This window comes from Heteronotia binoei, chromosome 18 (assembly GCF_032191835.1).
Source record: "Heteronotia binoei isolate CCM8104 ecotype False Entrance Well chromosome 18, APGP_CSIRO_Hbin_v1, whole genome shotgun sequence".
Classification (NCBI taxonomy): domain Eukaryota; kingdom Metazoa; phylum Chordata; class Lepidosauria; order Squamata; family Gekkonidae; genus Heteronotia; species Heteronotia binoei.
The window spans coordinates 15,904,461-15,923,843 of record NC_083240.1 but is presented as its reverse complement, the minus strand read 5'-3'; positions in this window follow the sequence as shown (position 1 = coordinate 15,923,843).

Here is a 19,383-nt window from a genome sequence, read left to right as displayed (position 1 = left end):
GAAATGCATGTGTTTCAAGGGGGAGAAACAAATAAAAAGGAAGCAAAGAACTGCATCAAATGATGCGGGCTCTGATTCGGGGATTAATTGTAGACAATTCCCAGTTAAGACAGCATTAAGGAAGCATGAAACCTGCCAGAGAGGGAAATTCTGGAAAAAGAAAGGGACGTGGCACCCGCTATCAATACCTCCCACCCAGTGGCGTCTCTGGCCCACTGATTCTGCCCAAGACGAACCCAGGCACAAATTCAATTACAGGTCCCAAACCAAGCGGAGAGTTTTAAATCCAAGCTTCCCCCCACCTTTGCTGATTGCAAAAGCAAAGAACCCAAACAGTCCTTCTGTTGCTAAAAATAAGCACCCAATAAATGAGAACTGGATTGTCATCAAATTTTCTCTCCACAAAATCACTTCTGAGCTTGACGACAAGAGATTTCAGTCCCGAAGGTAATTTGGGAGCAGGGCGAATGGCAGCCCATCGCCACGGAGGCTGCAGAAATATACGAGCTCTGATGCTGTTCTGATCCCTGCTGGGATAAATAGGAGCTGGGACACCAGCGTGTCTTCGGCTTGGCAAGTTTCTCTGTGTCTCAGTCAAGTGGTCGGGGATTAGTTGTGCAATTGAGTGGAAGAGGCTTTGGAACAAGGCTTCCAAGCGCGGTCCCAGAAAAATAACGTGGATCCATTCAGCTTTCCCACTGTGAAAAAGGGAAGACAGAGTCCCCTTTTTACTAGGCTCACCGGTCCTCTGGTTCTGATGCCTGACATTGTTCCAAGCAGTGGAAGGGGGGAAATTTCAAAAAAGGCAAGGCAGCTGTGGCACTATACCACCTGTGGGAGGGAAAAACCTGAAGTGATGTAGAGTAGCTCTAGGAATCACTGGAAACTCTATGGTTTTTACAATAGAGTTTGCAGTGATTCCTAGAGATACCTGGTGCCACGTCTGGGTTTTTCCCAAAATGACATAGAAATACAGACAATGCTGCATGTTCCCCATGTCCCATCCCCCAACTCTCCAGCTTGGCCTGGCACTTTTGACCATCAAAATGGCTATGTTGAAAATCATGGACGAAAGCCATGCAAGAAGTGGGTGGAAATAAAGAAGGGCAAGATTGTTCGAAACCACCAGCTGGATCCAACTCAATGTTTTCCTGTAGTAGTTGCTCTCACCTGGGAGGAAAGGGAGGCCTTGTTGCCATCAAAAGCCATGAAGGAGGGGCCACACAATTATCTAAACCTGTAAGAGGTAGACGAATATTCCGAGCGGAGTGTTGTTCAGGGAAACTCTTTCCATTTGCCCGCCCTAACAGCTGTGGCAGAAGTAAGGTTGTCAACTCCAGGTTGGGAATTTCCTGGACATTTCAGGATGGAACCTGGAGAGTGTGTGATTTGGGGAAGGGAAAGAGTTCTGTGGGGTACGCCACAGAGTCCACACTCCGAAAGCAGCAGCCCATTTTTTCCCAAGGGAAATGGATGGTTGCAATTTGGAGATCGGTTGTAATTCTGAGTGATTGGCAAGCCCCATCTGGAGGTGACAAGCCAAAGAGATTCATGGAACAAGCTGGCCACAAAAGTTGATCACCGTGAAATAACTAACACAAAATTACTACACACCATTATGATAGTTATTTCTCTAACCCATTATCTCTAGTTGTTACCCCTTCCAATACATTGAGAGGCTGAGAAGACACTCCTACTTTAAGAGACTATTTAAAATTCACAATTTGGACTGTGCCATTGATGCAGACTGTGCAATCGATAACAGAACTGATTATTGATGTTCATATAGGAAGATGTAACAGCTAGAATTTATACGTTAGAAAAATAACAATCACAATAGTGTGTAGTACTTTTTGTGTGATTTATTTCACGTCATCTTTTGTGACCCATCTGGAGGTTGGCGGCCCTAGGAGCTGTCCCTCACCTCCATTTTGGAAATCCATCCCTTGTTTCCTGGATGGCTAACAATACACAGGAGTTTCTATATTTATCCTTTCGTACAGACAAGTTGCAAATGAACTTCTAATGGACAGTCATTCCTCCTGCACTTATCTTGATGGCCTGTCAGTGTCTTTGAGATGCTGGCAAAGAGATCATGTTAGCTCCCAGTGTTAGAAGCTAACCTTATGCAGTGGGAGGGGAGGCGTTCTCGAGGAAATGGTGACTTAGTGACGGGTGAATGTCCCCCTGGCAGACTCCTGAAACCATATTGCAGTTTTTGCAAGCGTCGTCACTCAACCCTTGAAAGTGCCCGACAGCCATTTGCAAGGACTCAACCAGGGGTGCATGCAAAATGCCTCCTCCTTTTCCAAGGGACAGACCATCTATTTCTGGGGAGGACTTTATAAACAAAGGGTGATTGACATCTTCCCGACCTGCATCAGCCAGAAGGGCTCTTCTTATGTTCTTATGGATAGCTTTAAAAGGGGATTAGACAGATCAGTGGAGGAGCATAGATCTAGCCAGTTTGCTGTAGTGGTTAAGTGTGTGGACTCTTATCTGGGAGAACCGAGTTTGATTCCCCACTCCTCCACTTGCAGCTGCTGTGTGACTTTGAGTCAGTCACAAGTTCCTCTCAAGAGCACTTTCTGCCAGGGCTCTCTCAGCTCCACCAACCTCACAGGCATGGCCAGTGCATGGGAGTAGGCCAAGTAGGTGGCTGCCTAGGGTGCCACCTAGCCTAGGGGCGCTGCTAGGTGCCCCCTCTCCCGACGTGCAGCATGTGTGCTCCTTGGAGCCTGCCTTCCCCAACGGAAAGTAGGCTCCATGGAGAACAGATGCTGCCCAGCTGGTTTTGCATTCCCCGGGGCCAAAACAGCGAATGCGGACGGCACCTGCACAGTGTGCTCCTTGGAGCCCGGCAGGGATAAATTAACCAATTGTAAAAGCTGAAGAAGAGCCAGTTCCCATGAGCCCTCACGGGAAAGGGCGGAATAGACATTTACGGAAATAAATAAATAAAATTACAGTTTCTAAAAATTGACTCCTGTTGAAGTTGTCTGCTGCCACTCATTCTTCCAACTCTACTTTAACAGAGCCATGGGGTGAGAGCCACAGCTCAGTGGCAGAGCATCTTTCTCACATGCACAAGGCACCTCCAACTAAAAGGATAATAATAATAATAATAATAATAATAATAATACATTTTATTTATATCCCGCCCTCCCCACCGAAGCAGGCTCAGAGCGGCTCACAACATATAAAATTACAATTTACAATATAAAACATCAATACAGTTCAATACATAATTCATAAATAAAACCAACACAATTGGATAAAGTAGTTTTCTCACAATTTTTATTGCTTAATCTCACAATTTTTTTAAAAAAAGATTAAAATTTAAAACAAGAAACTGTAAATTTAAAACGTAAATAGGTGAGCCAGTTTGGTGTAGTGGTTAAGTGTGCGGACTCTTATCCGGGAGAACCGGGTTTGATTCTCCACTCCTCCACTTGCACCTGCTGGAATGGCCTTGGGTCAGCCATAGCTCTGGCAGAGGTTGTCCTTGAAAGGGCAGCTGCTGTGAGAGCCCTCTGCAGCCCCATCCACCTCACAGGGTGTCTGTTGTGGGGGAGGAAGGTAAAGGAGATTGTGAGCCGCTCTGAGACTCTTTGGAGTGGAGGGCGGGATATAAATCCAATATCTTCTTCTTTTTCTTCTTCTTCATTTCTCCTACAATTCTCTGTTTTTTAAATTTGGGGGGAGACTAGTCGCCAGCTCGCCTAGGGCACCAAAAACCCTTGCACTGGCCCTACTCACAGGGTGTCCGTTGTGGGGGAGGGGAAGGAGATTGTAAACTGCTCTGAGACTCCTTCGGGTAGTGAAGGGTAGAATATAAATCCAATCTCTTCCTCCTCCTCCTCCTCTTCTTCTGTCAGTGGCTATTAGTTATGGTGACTAAAAGGAACTCCACGGTTAGAGACAGTAAACATCTGGATACAAATGCTAAGATGAAACATTGAGGAAAGCCTCAGTCTCTATAGTGCAGAGTGACCAGTTGGTCAACGTGTGAGACAGGATGCTGGACTAGAGAGACCAATGGTCTGATTCAGCAGAACTCTTCTTACGTTCTTACAAAAGGGGATTAGACAGATTTGTGGAAGAGGATATCAGCGGCTATGAGTCGCGGTGACTAATGGGAACTTCACATTCAGGGGGAGTAAGACTCTGGGAACCTGTGCTAGAGGCAAATCAGGGAAGACCTCCATCTCTCTACCTTCTGCTTGGCCCTGCAGTTGGCCACTGTGTGAGTCAGGATGCTGGACTAGATGGACCACTGGTCTGATCCAACAGGGCTCTTCTTACGTTCTTTACACAAAGCTACATCATCTCCATTTCCATATTTTATGCAAGATAATATGCCGACATGAGCTACTGGACCTGCAGCTGCATTACAAAACAGTACAACAGCACCCTGAAAGGACATTCACGAAAGCTTCCCAGGTCTTTCCTTGATGTTGAGGAATTGATCCCGCTTAACAGTGACGTGCCACCAAACTGAGAAGCAGGGGATTGCATGCAGGGATTCCCTGATGCTGCAGAATGATAACAGGTACGTTGCATATATTAATTCTAAGCCTCGAGGAAATAATGGCCGCACATATTTTGGCTTCTCCACCCCTCTCGTGCGAAACAGGCACCAGGTATTTTCACAATACAAGAACTCGTGGGCATTCAATGAAATTGCTGAGCAGTCAGGTTTTAAAACGGATAAAAGGAAGTACTTCTTCACCCAAAGGGTGATTAACGCGTGGAATTCACTGCCACAGGAGGTGGTGGCGGCTACAAGCATAGCCACCTTCAAGAGGCGGTTAGATAAAAATATGGAGCAGAGGTCCATCAGTGGCTATTAGCCACAGTATATATATATGTGTGTGTGTGTGTGTGTGTGTGTGTATACACACACAGATATATATTGGCCATTGTGTGACACAGAGTGTTGGACTGGATGGGCCATTGGACTGATCCAACATGGCTTCTCTTATGTTCTTATGTTTGCTGGGAAAATCTCATTTTGCACGATGTTTACCTGAACAAAGCAACCAGACATGTTTTGAGCTCTGAGTGGCAGAGGCGAGGTACAAAGACCACCGTGTAATGGCAGGCCGTCTAAATCAGCAAACAGCCGGCGAGTGTCAGGTGGAAAGGTATTTGTCAGCTCTCTCACACTGGGAATTCCTGTCTTGATTCTGGGGGATGAAGAAGTGACAGAGGCGTCCACCTGGAGGACACAGCAAGACAGTCGGTGTCAAGCAGGCGTCTCGGTGTCAGAAGAAACCGGTGCTTGTCCTAGCAATTACCCATTCCTTTTACTAGAAACCCAAAACACCGTTTGGCAGCACAAACTGCTTGTCCCGCACTGGTCGATTTACTCCATACCAGCTGAGGCTGAAGGGAAGAAGAGCTGCGAGGGAGGCTGTGTGTGTTTGAAACTACACATGCAGCTGCCTTCTAACTTAGCGTAGTGGTTAAGACTAGTAGACTCTAATCTGGAGAACCAGGTTTGTATTCCCCCCTCTTCCTCATGAAACCAACTGAGTGATTTTGAGTCAATTAACTTATAGCTCACTTCCCCATGGCGCAGAGTGGTAAAGCTGCAGTACTGCAGTCAGAGCCTTCTGCTCACGACCTGAGTTCGATCCCAGCGGAAGCTGGTTCAGGTAGCCAGCTCCAAGTTGACTCAGCTTTCCATCCTTCCGAGGTCGGTCAAGTGAGTCCCCAGCTTGCTGGGGGGGAAGCGTAGGTGACTGGGGAAGGCAATGGCAAAACACCCCGTAAAAAGTCTGCCGTGAAAACGTGAAAGCAACGTCACCCCAGAAACGACTGGTACTTGCACAGAAGACTACCTTTACCTTTTTAACTTACAACTCGCTCAGAACTCTCTCGGTCCCACCTACCTCACAGAGAATCTGTTGTGGGGAGAGGAAGGGAAAAAGATTGATCCTAAGCTCTCTGGGACTCCTTCACGTAGTGAAGAGCAGGGTATAAAACCAACTTTCTTCCTTCCTTTTTTTTCTCCTCTTCCTCTTCCTCCTCCTTCTCTTCTCTTCTCTTCTCCTCCTCCTCTTCTTTTTCTTCTTCTTCTTCATTAGACCCTTGGTCCATCAAAGTCAATATAGTTTACTCAGACCGACATCAGCTCTCCAGGATCTCAAGCGGAGGCCTTTTGCATCACCTACTGCCTGGTCCTTTTCTTAAGCTGAAGATTGGAAGGACTGAACCCAGGACCTTCTGCATGGCAAGCAGATACTCTACCACTGAGCCACAGTCCTTCTCCGTCCGAACTCAAAAGCCATGCTTCCACTTGCTTCATTTTTAGATATAGCTGCCCTGGTTCTTCTCCTCCCGGTGGCACAGGGGGTTTTTTTGTAGCAGAAACTCCTTTGCATATCAGGCCACACATCCCTGATATAGCCAATCCTCCTGGAGCTTACAGTAGGCCCTGTAAGAAGAGCCCTGCAAGCTCCAGGAGGATTGGCTGTTTCAGGGTTGTGTGGCCTAATATGCAAAGGAGTTCCTGCTACAAAAAAACAACAACACCCTGCCGGTGAGTGACAATACTGCTGGAGCAGAGAAAGCTGGAGAGGCAGTGCTTCCATTATTGTCCTCATCCAAGTTTGTCCTCCACTGCTCTTGTTCCTGAAGTGGAACTGATTCATTCGGAATCCTCGTGCGTTTTATGTTTGAGTTTTGTAAAGAGAGTCATGCATGCAGCAGCATTCCTTTCCTCCTGCTCTTTCAAGCTTCCCTCACTCGATATTATTGTGCACACGTGAGCAGTGACGAAATGCAGCAGAACCAGCAGTCAGAATAGGATTGTATGCATGATTTTATTTTTTGCATGGTTTTACCAACGAACAAGAGTGCACTTACGCGTGTATTAACAGAACACCCCAAAAGACTTTGAGGAGATTGTGCATGGCTTTTAGATTCTGTTGGAGAAACGTTTCACCAGTGGGAAGGAGCACGTTCCTGTAACGATGAAGAAAGCATGCAGAAAGAACCTCGAAACAATCACATTTGCTTTTTTTTTGCAGTGTCAGTGTGCACGCGCATCAGGAAAGGAGGAAGAGATCTCTAAGAGCTGAAGGAGCTTAGAGTTGCAGCAGATAGGACAAACAGGTTCAGGTTGCTCCTTAAAAAGCCAACGTACACATGTAAGTGCCATCAAGTGACCCCAACAAGGGGCTTTCACGGCAAGCGAGAAACAGAGGTGGTTTGCTATTGCCTTCTTCCATAAGTCTTCCTTGGCAGTTGGCCATCTAAGTACCAAACGCGCTTAGCCTCTGAGATCTTATCACATCAAGTCATACCATGCCTCCTTTCTTCCAAAGAGAGCCGGTTTGGTGTAGTGGTTAAGACGGTGGATTCTAACCTGGGAGAACCGGGAGTTCGATTCCTCATTCCTCCGCCTGCACCTGTTGGAGTGACCTGGGGTCAGTCATAACTCTCTCAGTGCTGTTCCTCTTGAGAGCATTTCTCTCAGAGCTCTCTCAGCCCCACCTACCTCACAGGGTGTCTGTTGTGGGAAGGGGAAGAGAAAGGAGATTGTAAGCCCTTCGGAGATTCCAAGTGAAGAGTGGGGTATATATCCAATCTCCTCCTCCTCCTCTAGATATTAATATTTAGGGGAGTTTCCCAATCAGTGAGAGCCAGTCTGGTGTAGTGGTTAAATGTGTGGACTCTTATCTGGCAGAACCGGGTTTGATTCCCCACTCCTCCACTTGCAGCTGTTGGAATGGCCCTGGGTTAGCCATGGCCTTCGCAAGAGTTGTCCTTGGGGTATAAATCTGCATTCTCCTCCTCCTCCCCCAGATATTAATATTTAGGGGGATTGTCCAATCGGTCTGCATGCGAATTGTATCAGCTTGGTTAACCATTTGATATTATTCTATGCTTCCTGTGTGCAAATCTGCCATGCGATAAATAAATACCCTGGAGAGCTGCTGCCAGTGAGTGGACAATACCTGCCCTTGATAGACCTGGGCTGGCAGAGTTCTCCCAGCCAACCAGCCTTTAAGTTACACACTACAGGTTTAGCTGCTCACTTTTAACGGAGCGCCTCATTCGCTGTCCTTCTCTCCAATCCGCTGCTAGATTGCCCCTAGGGGGAGGCAGCTTCAACCCTGACAACCTCGTCCTCCTTCCTGCCAGTGCTAAAGATGTGCGATGCCCTTGCTCAGTGGTTGGGTGGCTGAGAGTTCCTCAGCCGCCTCAGGAGACGGAGCGTTTCCTTTCTTCTGCCTGACAGCAGACTTTGGCCTTGCACCCCTAACATTAACCAGCCGCTTTCTTTGAGCTTCTGGCCGCCTTTAGATAAATGAGACGTTTTTCCTTTCATTGTTTAAAGAGAATAGCAAAGTGTTTTCTGTCCCCCTTCTGCTGGGGACGAGCTTCGCTATTCACTTAGATCTATCACAGAGATTCTGTTGGAAGAGGGGGGGAAATTACCTTGCCATCAATGTCCTTTTCATTTCTTTTCTTGGAAAATGCAAAAGTAGATGGACCTGTTGCTGGAAATCAGGAAAAGTGAGCAAGGAAGGGAACGTAAAAAGGGGCACGCCTCAGAATTTTGGAGCCCAGTTTGTGTTAAATGGAAGAAATCTGTGTTGTGGGCGAATCATGAGTTTTTTAAAACAATGCATGGTGTGCAGATGATGAGTTGTTCAGTCGCACAGTCGAGTCTGACTCTTTGCAACCCCATGGACCAAGTCACACCAAGCCCTCCTGTCTTCCACCATCCTCCGAAGTCCGCTCAAATTCATGTTGGTTATATCAATAACGCTGTCCAGCCATCTCGTCTTTTGCTGTCCTCTTCTTCTTTTGCCTTCTCTTTCCCAGCATCAGGGTCTTCTCCAGTGAGTGCTCCTTTCTCCTTTGGTGGCCAAAGTATTTGAGCTTCACCTTCAGCATCTGACCTTCCAGGGAACAGTCAGGGTTGATTTCCCTTAGGACTGACTGATTTGATCTTACAGCTCAAGGGACTCTCAAGAGTCTTCTCCAGCACCACAATTCGAAAGCATCTATTCTTCCACGCTCGGCCTTCCTAATGGTCCAACTCTCACAGCCATACATTACTACTGGGAATACTATCACCTTGACTATACGAACTTTTGTGGGCAGGGTGATGTCTCTACTTTTTATTATACTGCCTAGGTTTGACATAGCTGTCCTCTCAAGAAGCAAACATCTTTTAATTTCATGGCTGCAGTCACCTGCTAGCCAGTGATTCCTCTAAGCTGAGTTAGTGTGAGCTAGCTCACTTTTTTAGCCTCTATCTCACACTTTTATCTTGGCTCAGGAAAAACAGCCTCAGAGCAAGCTAATTTTTGGTGGCTCTACCTCAAAAAAACAGTTTCCCCAGAGCCCCAGATACCCATGGGTTGATTCTCCAGTGGAGTGCCCAGTGGACTTTCAAACCCTCACCCCCACTTTCTGATAACCCTGAAGTGGGGGGAGGGCCTTCAGGGGATCCCCTGCCCCAAACTGGGGATTGGCAACCCTAGGAGCAAGGTGGGTTCAAGCCCTTTTAAGCCTACCCATTGGAAGTTAGCATGGTTCACCTCCCCAATGGCCATGGTGTACAATGCCGCCTCATCTTCTTTCTTCTGCAGGGGAATGAAAAATAATCTTTTCAATACCCTGATTCCAAATGGGAATAATCACTGCTTTGAGTGGTTCCTCCAAGGCAAATTGGCTGATCTGTTGTCCCCCCTTCCCCCAGTGATGCCTAGGGAAAGCCAGTTTGATGTAGTGGTTAACTGTGCGGACTCTTATCTGGGAGAACCGGGTTTGATTCCCCACTCCTCCACTTGCACCTGCTAGCATGGCCTTGGGTCAGCCATAGCTCTGGCAGAGGTTTTCCTTGAAAGGGCAGCTGCCGTGAGAGCCCTCTCAGCCCCACCCACATCACAGGGTGTCTGTTGTGGGGGAGGAAGGTAAAGGAGATTGTGAGCCGCTCTGAGACTCTTCGGAGTGGAGGGCGGGATATAAATCCAATATCTTCTTCTTGGAGTAGGCTGGAACTGAAAGCACAATCAAATTTCTCTAGACTGTTCTAGATTTTAGGTGAGGTTCTTCTACCTTGGAAGAGGCTCCAGCGCTTTTTTTTCTAGCAGGAGCTCCTTTGCATATTAGGCCACACACCCCTGATGTAGTCAATTCTCCAAGAGCTTACTAAAAAAGAGCCTTGTAAGCTCTTGGAGGATCGGCTACATCAAGGGTGTGTGGCCTAATATGCAAAGAAGTTCCTGCTTCAAAAAAGAGCCCTGGAAAAGACAGTCCATTTAACACCCCCTGTCCTCCCAACCTGACAATGCCATCGCTTTGGGAGACATGAGAGAAATCCTTTTCCAAAGGCCAGAAATGTGACGAGGGTTAATATATTTGAAGTATTTCGATAAAGCAGATTTGCTGTCTTTCAGGTGGATAGAATGGGAAGAAAGAAAGGAGATTCTTTTCAGGGGTGGAAAAAAATCAAAAGGAGGGATTGCAAGAAATGAAGTAAAAATAGCACAATTGAGACTTTATTATAATATCGGGGGAGGGGGGAATCACATGATTAATTTTTCTGGGTAAAGAATTCTCACAAGAACCGGGAGATCAGAAGACATCAGATGTTCTCGGGGCCTCTGTCCAACAACAATGGATGCGGACATTGGTGTACAAGTACTGAAAGGATTCAAAAATATCTCCCCATTTTCCTTTCTTAATATTTCACGCGTAGTTGCGGGGTTTTTGAGAGGCCTTGCTTCGGACGATTGGTTGGGCTGTTTTCAGTGACTTTCATTCCTTCTCCATAGTTTCAGTCACTCTCAGCAAGGCGGGGGGGGGGGGAGTTTTCCCCATCCCCAAACAGATCCGATATGGGGACCTGTTTTCCAACTTTCTTGTATGGAGACTGGGTCCAACAGGATTGAACTAGGTGCAATGGGAAAGCAAAAGGTTTTTTTTATTATTTAATAATATTTTTAGTTTACTAATTTATTACATATACGGAAAAGAAAAATATCATTCATATTCACCATATATACATAAAACAGAGAACAAAGGTGGTTAATACAGACTTTAAAGTTAAATAAATCGTATTGTACCTTTGATCTATACCCATTTTTCCTCATTTGCATAAGAGTTTTCTACTTCCAGTTTCTTGTAACCGATGATATCACCTATCCCATCTACCTGCTGCTGTTTTCCTCGATTCCCCGTTCAAAAGGGTCATGAAAATATCTAATTCAGCTACACTTAGAATCTTCTCTAGTAGGTCTTCCATATTTTGAAAGCAAAAGTTTGATCATGGAATTGTCCCATTCATGCAAGTCCGGGAGCGCAAGTTTGGTTTTCCGAAGAAAAGGATGAGCAGATGAATAGGACAGCTGGCTATGGAGGCTAGGGTTGCTAGTCTCCCTACGGTTGCCAGGTCCAGATTGGGAAACTCCTGGAGACTGGGGTATATTGCCATAGAGTTAAAAGCAACCATTTTCTCCAAGGGGACTGATCTCTGCCACCTGGAGATTAGTTCTAATTCTGGGAGGTCTCCAAGCCCCACCCTATCAGGAAGATCTTTTACAAGAAAGGCACAGCCTACCAGAGTTGGAATTCTAGCAGGAGCTCCTTTGCATATTAGGCCACACACCCCTGATGTAGCCAATCATCCTGGGGCTTGCAAGGTTCTTTTTTGTAAGCTCTTGCAGGATTGGCTACATCAGGAGGTGTGTTCTAATATGCAAAGGAGCTCCTGCTAGAATTCCACCCCTGAAGCCTACAATGTCCTTTTTAAAGAGGATCAGGGCAGTGAAGAGGTAAGCAATAGTGTTTCCTTGAGAAGAAGAAGAAGAAGAAGAAGAAGAAGAAGATGATGATGATGATGATGATGATGATGATGATGATGATGATGATGATGATGATGATATTGGATTTATATCCCGCCCTCCACTCCGAAGAGTCTCAGAGCGGCTCACAATCTCCTTTACCTTCCTCCCCCACAACAGACACCCTGTGAGGTGGGTGGGGCTGGAGAGGGCTCTCACAGCAGCTGCCCTTTCAAGGACAACCTCTGCCAGAGCTATGGCTGACCCAAGGCCATGCTAGCAGGTGCAAGTGGAGGAGTGGGGAATCAAACCCGGTTCTCCCAGATAAGAGTCCGCGCACTTAACCACTACACTAAACTGGGGTGGGGTTGTCAAATCCAAGTTGAGATTTGGGGCTGGAGCCCGGGGAAAGTGCAATTTGCGGAGGGGAAGGATCTCAGCAAGGGCAGGACGCCACGGAGTCCATCCTGCAGACCAGCTATTTCCTCTGGGGAAACCATCTCTGTCTAGGGTTGCCAAATCCCCTTGGCCACTGGTGAGTGATGGGAGATAGGGTTGCCAGATCCAGGTTGGGAAACACCTGGAGGTTTGAGGATGGAGCCTGGGGAGAGACCTCAGTGGGATACAATGCCATCAAGTCCACCCTCCAAAGCATCCATTTCTCCTCCCAGGGGAACTGATCTTTGTTGTTTGGGAATGAACTGTAATTCCAGGGGATCCGAGGTCCCACCTAGAGGCTGGCATCCCTGCCTGGAGATCAGTCATAATTCCAGACAACCCTATGGGTCATAGTCACAGCGGTAAGGTGAGGGAATGTGCAGAAGTATTCCTGAAGCAGCAGGGATGCAGACGGCGGAAGGGAAGACTGAGGCAGAGTGACAGCCCATACTAGGGTTGCCAATCCCCAGGTGGGGGCAGGGGATCCCCCGGTTTGGAGGCCCTCCCCCCGCTTCAGGGTCATCAGAAAGCGGGGGAGGGGAGGGAAATGTCTGCTGGGAACTCTGTTATTCCCTATGGAGATTTATTCCCATAGAAAATCATGGAGAATTGATCCGCGGGTATCTGGGGCTCCGGGAGGGCTGTCTTTTGGGGTAGAGGCACCAGATTTTCAGTATAGCATCTAGTGCCTCTCCCCAAAATACTCCCCAAGTTTCAAAATGATTGGACCAGGGGGTCCAATCCTATGAGCCCCAAAAGAAGGTGCCCCTATCCTTCATTATTTCCTATGGAAGGAAGGAATTGAAAAGGTATGTGAAAAGGCCCTTTAAATGTGATGGCCAGAACTCCCTTTGGAGTTCAATTATGCTTGTCACAGCCTTGATCTTGGCTCCACCCCTAATGTCTCCTGGCTCCACCCCCAAAGTCCCTAGATATTTCTTGAATTGGACTTGGCGACCCTAGCCCATACCTAGGGTTGCCAAGTTCCTAGGGGACCATAGATTTCCCCTCCCAAATTGCAAGACCATGGAGTTTTTCCGGAAGCTCCTAGAGCAGCCGGCGTACGATGTCGCCGGCTCGATGATGTCACTCGCAAGTGACGTCATTGTGCCTGCAACATCGGGAGGGGATGGGTTGGGACCTCCAAAGCAGGAGAACCCCCACCCCGCCTGGGAGCTTGGCAGCGCTACGTATGCCACTCCTTCAAGAAAGTCAAACAACTTGACCCACTGTGGTGGCCAAAGAGAGGGGAAACCTGCCCCCTGTATTTTCTCCCAGTGCTTTGTCGCTTTCTCTGGGAGCTGAGCAGCCGTTAAGAAAGGATGACTCCACTCCCCACAAACACACTCACACACATACCACTTCGGATACCAAAATTAGGTCTCCAACTCCCTGCTTAATATGTGACTCAAAAAAACATGGCTGCCCCCACGTGCCTGATTAGGTCTTGTGCTTCATATTTTTTTTAAAGGGTGGATTTATTTATTGCACTCCCTTCCCTTGTATCAGACTGCAGTTATGCTGGAACTGGATCCCACGGCAAGAAGATGACTGCCTTCGCAAGATCCGGTTGGATTGCCACCTCCAGGTTTCCAGCAAACAGGGCTACCGTACCGACCTCCAGATCTTCTGCTATTACATCTCATCCCCGAGCGACCAAGCTCAGTTCCCCTGGAGAAAATGGCTGCTTTGGAGGGCAGAGCCTATGGCATTCTACTCTGCTGTGGTCCCTCCTCTCCCCAAACCCTGGCCTCCCCAAGCTCCACCCCCAAAATCTCCAGATATTTCCCAACCCGCAGCTGGCAGCTCTACCCTCCAAGATCACCCTAAGATCAGGGCTTTTTTAATAGCAGGAACTCCTTTGCATATTAGGCCACACACCCCTGGTGCAGCCAATCCTCCTGGAGCTTACAGTAGGCCCTGTACTAAGAGCCGTATAAGCTCTTGGAGGATTGGCTGCATCAGGGGTGCATGGCCTAATATGCAAAGGAGTTCCTGCTACAAAAAAAGCCCTGCCTAACATCAAAAGCACATGGCAGTTTCCCTGCACTACCAAAGCCATATTCACATTACAGTGAACACGTGTACAACATGTCTTTCTGTGTGTACATGTGTTTATAAGAAAGAACCAACAGACGCTCATTCTGCTGTGGAATGGAATGGATGGAAACTGCTGTTAGGATGCAGCCAACTTACCTGGTTGGCTTTTCAAGGCAAGAAACGTTCAGAGGTGGTTGTGAGAGGTGGTCGTGGAAAATGCCAGCAAGTCATCACCAAGTTATTATGGTGACCCCATACAGTTTTCAAGGCATGAGGTGAACAAGAAGAAGAAGAAGATGAAGAAGATATTGGATTTATATCCCACCCTCCACTCCGAAGAGTCTCAGAGCGGCTCACAATCTCCTTTACCTTCCTCCCCCACAACAGACACCCTGTGAGGTGGGTGGGGCTGGAGAGGGCTCTCACAGCAGCTGCCCTTTCAAGGACAACCTCTGCCAGAGCTATGGCTGACCCAAGGCCATGCCAGCAGGTGCAAGTGGAGGAGTGGGGAATCAAACCCGGTTCTCCCAGATAAGAGTCCGCACACTTAACCACTACACCAAACTGGATCTCTGAACAGAGGTGGTTTGCCCTTCCCTGCCTCTGTGTAGCAACCCTGGGCTTCCTTGGTGGTCTCCCATCCAAGTACTTTAGCTTCTGCGATTGGACGATCTGTGCTGGCCTGGACCATCCGGGTGAGGGACTACTTACATAGACCAAGATTGATTGGCCTTCTGGCCACTTTCAGTTCTGTGACGGATCTCCTCATTGGCCATCTCTCCCTCTAACTCAGAGCTGAACACATGTAGGGTTGCCAATCTCCAGGTGGGGGCAGGGGATCCCCCAGTTTGGAGGCCCTCCTCCGCTTCAGAGTCATTGGAAAACACAATGGGAGGAGAGGAAAATGTCTGCTGGGCACTCCATTCTATCCCATGGAGACCTATTCCCAAAGGGTATAATGGAGAATTGATCCGTGGGTATCTGGGACTCTGGAGGGGCTGTTTTTGAGGCAGAGCCACTAAATTTTCAGCACAGCATCCGGTGCCTCTCCTCAAAACACCCCCATGGTTTAAAAGGATTGGACCGGGGGTCCGGTTCTATGAGCCCTAAAAGAAGATCCAGCTATTCTTTATTATTTCCTGGTAGAGGGAAGAAAGATGGCCAGAACTCCCTTCGGAGTTCAATCGTGCTTGTCACACCCTTGCTCCTGGCTCCAGCCCCAAAGTCCCCAGATATTTCTTGAGTCAGACCTGAGAACCCTAGAGCACAGACTTAGAATTTATTTCTCATCTTCAGTGCTCTTTTGGGGTTTTCTTTAAAGGAAAAGTTGAGACTCCCCACGCATTACAGATGTTTGCTAGCTCAGCAGCCCTCACGATCAGTCTCTATTATTATGGATGAGATCTGAATTTTACATCATTCTCCCTCATCCTGCCTTTCCTACATTCATGGCCCTTTTCTACATTTCATGGCCCTGCTGTCCCTCACCCATAAAAGCTTCCTGGTAAAGATTCACTACTTAATATCTGAGCAAGCAGACTTCAGACTCCAAAATCTTACAGTGGAATAAACCAAGTTGTTAGTCTTAAGAGTACCCAGAGACTCCTGCTCTTTTCTTTTTTTTTTAAATCTACAAATGTTTCCTTGTTAAAACATTGCATAAGGCAGAGGTGGCCAACGGTAGCTCTCCAGATGTTTTTTGCCTACAACTCCCATCAGCCCCAGCCAGGATGGCTGATGGCTGGGGTTGATGGGAGTTGTAGGCAAAAAAAACATCTGGAGAGCTACCATTGGCCGCCCCTGGCATAAGGGATTCTTTCAAATGGACTTGGTTTCTCTTGCAAACGCTTAGTCTCTGGCTCCCTCTGCTGACATCTGAAAGCCACAGAAACATTTGCAGTTGGGTTGGACACATCCCACCGGAGTTCAGAGACCCTCTTTCTGATTTTAGCAGAGCCATCGCATATATTTGGAGAACCCTCGGGTACAGTCTGTGGAGTCTAGGCCACTTTGTCAGCTATCAAAGCACAGATGGAGGGGCTTTGTTGTCACTTTTGTCATCCAGTCACAGTGGATTTATGGTGACCCTGTGAGGCTTTCAAGGCAAGAGATGTCCAGAGGTGATTTGCCATTGCCTGTCTCTGTGCCATGACCCTGGACTTCCTTGGAGGTCACCCATCCAAATACTGGCCAAGGCTGACGCTGCTAAGCTTCTGAGATCTCAAGAGCTCAGGCTATCTGGGCCTTCTTGAACAGGGCAGGCAGAGAGGCTGAGCCTGCCCATTTTGCAAACAGAGGGCCTAGGGCTCAGTGGATGAGCCTCTGCTTTGCATGCAGAAGGTTCCGGGTTCAATTCCCAGCATCACCAGCTAGAAGAATTGTGTAAGAAGTGATATGAAAGACCTCCACCTGAGACCCTGGAGAGCTGCTGCCAGTTTGAGTAGACAATACTGACCTTGATGGACCAAAGGTCAGATTCAGTCTAAGGCAGTTTCATATATTTATGCATGCAGGGCTTTTTCTTGTAGCAGGAACTCCTTTGCAAATTAGGCCATGCACCCTTCGTGTACTCAATCCTCCTGGAGTTTACAGTGGGCCCTGTAAGAAGAGCCCTGTAAGCTCTTGGAGGATTGGCTACATCAGGGGTGTGTGGCCTAATATGCAAAGGAGTCCCTGCTACAAAAAAGTCTTATATGTATGTATGTGTTCCCCTCCTAATTCACTGAGTAAAGAGACTTCCTTAGAACTGCTGATTTCTGTGCAAATTTAGATTGGGCCCCAGTGCCTTTAAACAGGATGTACCTGTCCTAAAAGTCCCTTGTAACTGGACATGCTCCCTCCTGCAGGGTGGACTGTATGGCATTGTATGTTGCTAAAGTCCCTCCCCACCCCTAACCCCACCCTTTCCAGGCTCCACCTCTAAAATCTCCAGGTATTTCTCCACCCAGAGTTGGCAATCCTACCAGTGCCTGATGTCACTTTGAGGGGGGGGGCGGGACTGGACAGAAAACATTTTAAAGTTTGCCAGTTTCCCATTTATCGTATTAATAAACTTGAGCAGCGTGTAACTGGCAGAGAACTGACCCGAAATCTCCCCCAAATTCCCCATCTCCACAAGGACTTAATCAAAAGTTTTGAATTTTTTAAAAAGAGGGCAAGCTCTTTTCCACAGCAGACTCAGCGGTAGGGTTGCCAAGTCCCCCATGGCCTCCGGCCATAGAGTGTACCATAGAGTTTTCCCTCTCAAATAGCTAGAGCATCTGGGAAAACCACAGAGTTTTCCCAGAAATGCCCAGAGCAGCCGGCGTGCAATGTCACCAATGCAATGACATCACTTGCAGGTGATGTCATTGCACTGCTGATGTCGGGGGAGGTTGACAGGTTGGGAACCCCCAGGGCAGTAGAACCCCCGCCCAGCCCGGGGACTTGGCAGCCCTACTCAGCCATTAAATCATTTTTGTCTTGGTGAATCCTTGGTGAATCCTCCTGTAATCAACCAGATTCTTTTACAGAAAGCCAGTTTGGTGTAGTGGTTAAGTGCGCGGACTCTTATCTGGGAGAACCGGGTTTGATTCCCCACTCCTCCACTTGCACCTGCTGGAATGGCCTTGGATCAGCCATAGCTCTGGTGGAGGTTGTCCTTGAAAGGGCAGTTGCTGAGAGACTATGATTTAGATATATTCAAAAAGGAGTGGAAGAAATTTAAAGGATATATGGAGAAAGAGTGGAATGTAAAAAGACATTGGACAATTTTTTAGTATTAATGAGAAAAGAAAAATATTGAACTTTGATTGGTTAGTGGTACCTTTATAATTGAATTAAATTTATAACTTCGGGGAAGTCAAATATTGGAGGGAGGGGGGGTTGAAATATCATATGGGTTAGTATAGAAAAGAGACAATTAAATATTGTAACCATATGTTATTAATAAATTGTTAAAACACACGAAAGGGCAGCTGCTGTGAGAGCCCTCTCAGCCTCACCCACCTCACAGGGTGTCTGTTGTGGGGGAGGAAGGGAAAGGAGATTGTGAGCCACTCTGAGACTCTTCGGAGTGGAGGGCAGGATATAAATCCAATATCTTCATCTACCTCACAGGGTGTCTGTTGTGGGGGGCGGGGAGGAAGGTAAAGGAGATTGTGAGCCGCTCTGAGACTCTTCGGAGTGGAGGGCGGGATAGAAATCCAACATCTTCTTCTTCTACAGCCAATTGTCTGTAAATACATATTTGCAGTCAAGTCGCACCGGACTTATGGGTGACCCCAGGTGGGGTTTGCAAGACAAGAGATATTCAGAGGAGGTCGGCCATTGTCTACCTCTGTGTTGTAACCCTGGACTTCTTCGGTGGTCTCTCATCCAAACACTGTCCAGGGCTGATTGTGCTTAGCTTCCGAGATCTGATGAGACTGTGCTAGCCTGGGCCATCCAGGTCAGGACTCTGTGAATACAGCATCACAGACTTCTTCTTAAATGAATCACAGACTTCTTCTTAAAATCAGTTGCAAGTGGGTAGCCATGCTGGCCTGCAGAGACTGAAGTACCACCTTAAAACCCATCCAGATTTTTGGGGTATAAGTTTTTGAGAGCCCAGGCTCCCGGCAGAGATGGCCAAACTTGCCTCTTTGATGAACAAAAAAGGCTTTACTTAAATCTATATCTACAAGGAAACCCTTTGTAGACTTCTTGCATCAAAAGGAAAATAAGGAACCGATGGTTTACGGTTTTGAAGATTAAAAGGCAAAGATAATAAGCTTACACAGAAAGGTGATATATTTTCCTTGACTAAGGTGGTAATGTGTAAAAGCTGTGGCTTTCTGTAGCAGAGGAAATCAGATATTATTTCTTTTTTATTTTTTTCCCATCTGTCTTAGTTGATCTGTGGAGGAGCAGGAGGAGATTGGATTTATACCCCACCTTTCACTACGCGAAAGAGTGTCAGAGCAGTTTACAATCTCCTTCCCTTCCTCTCCCCACACCAGACACCTGTGCAGTAGGTGGGGCTATGAGAACTCTTTTGAGAACTGCTCTTGAGAGAACAGCTCTGAGAGAACTGTGACGGACCCAAGGTCACAGCAGCAGCTGCATGTGGAGGAGC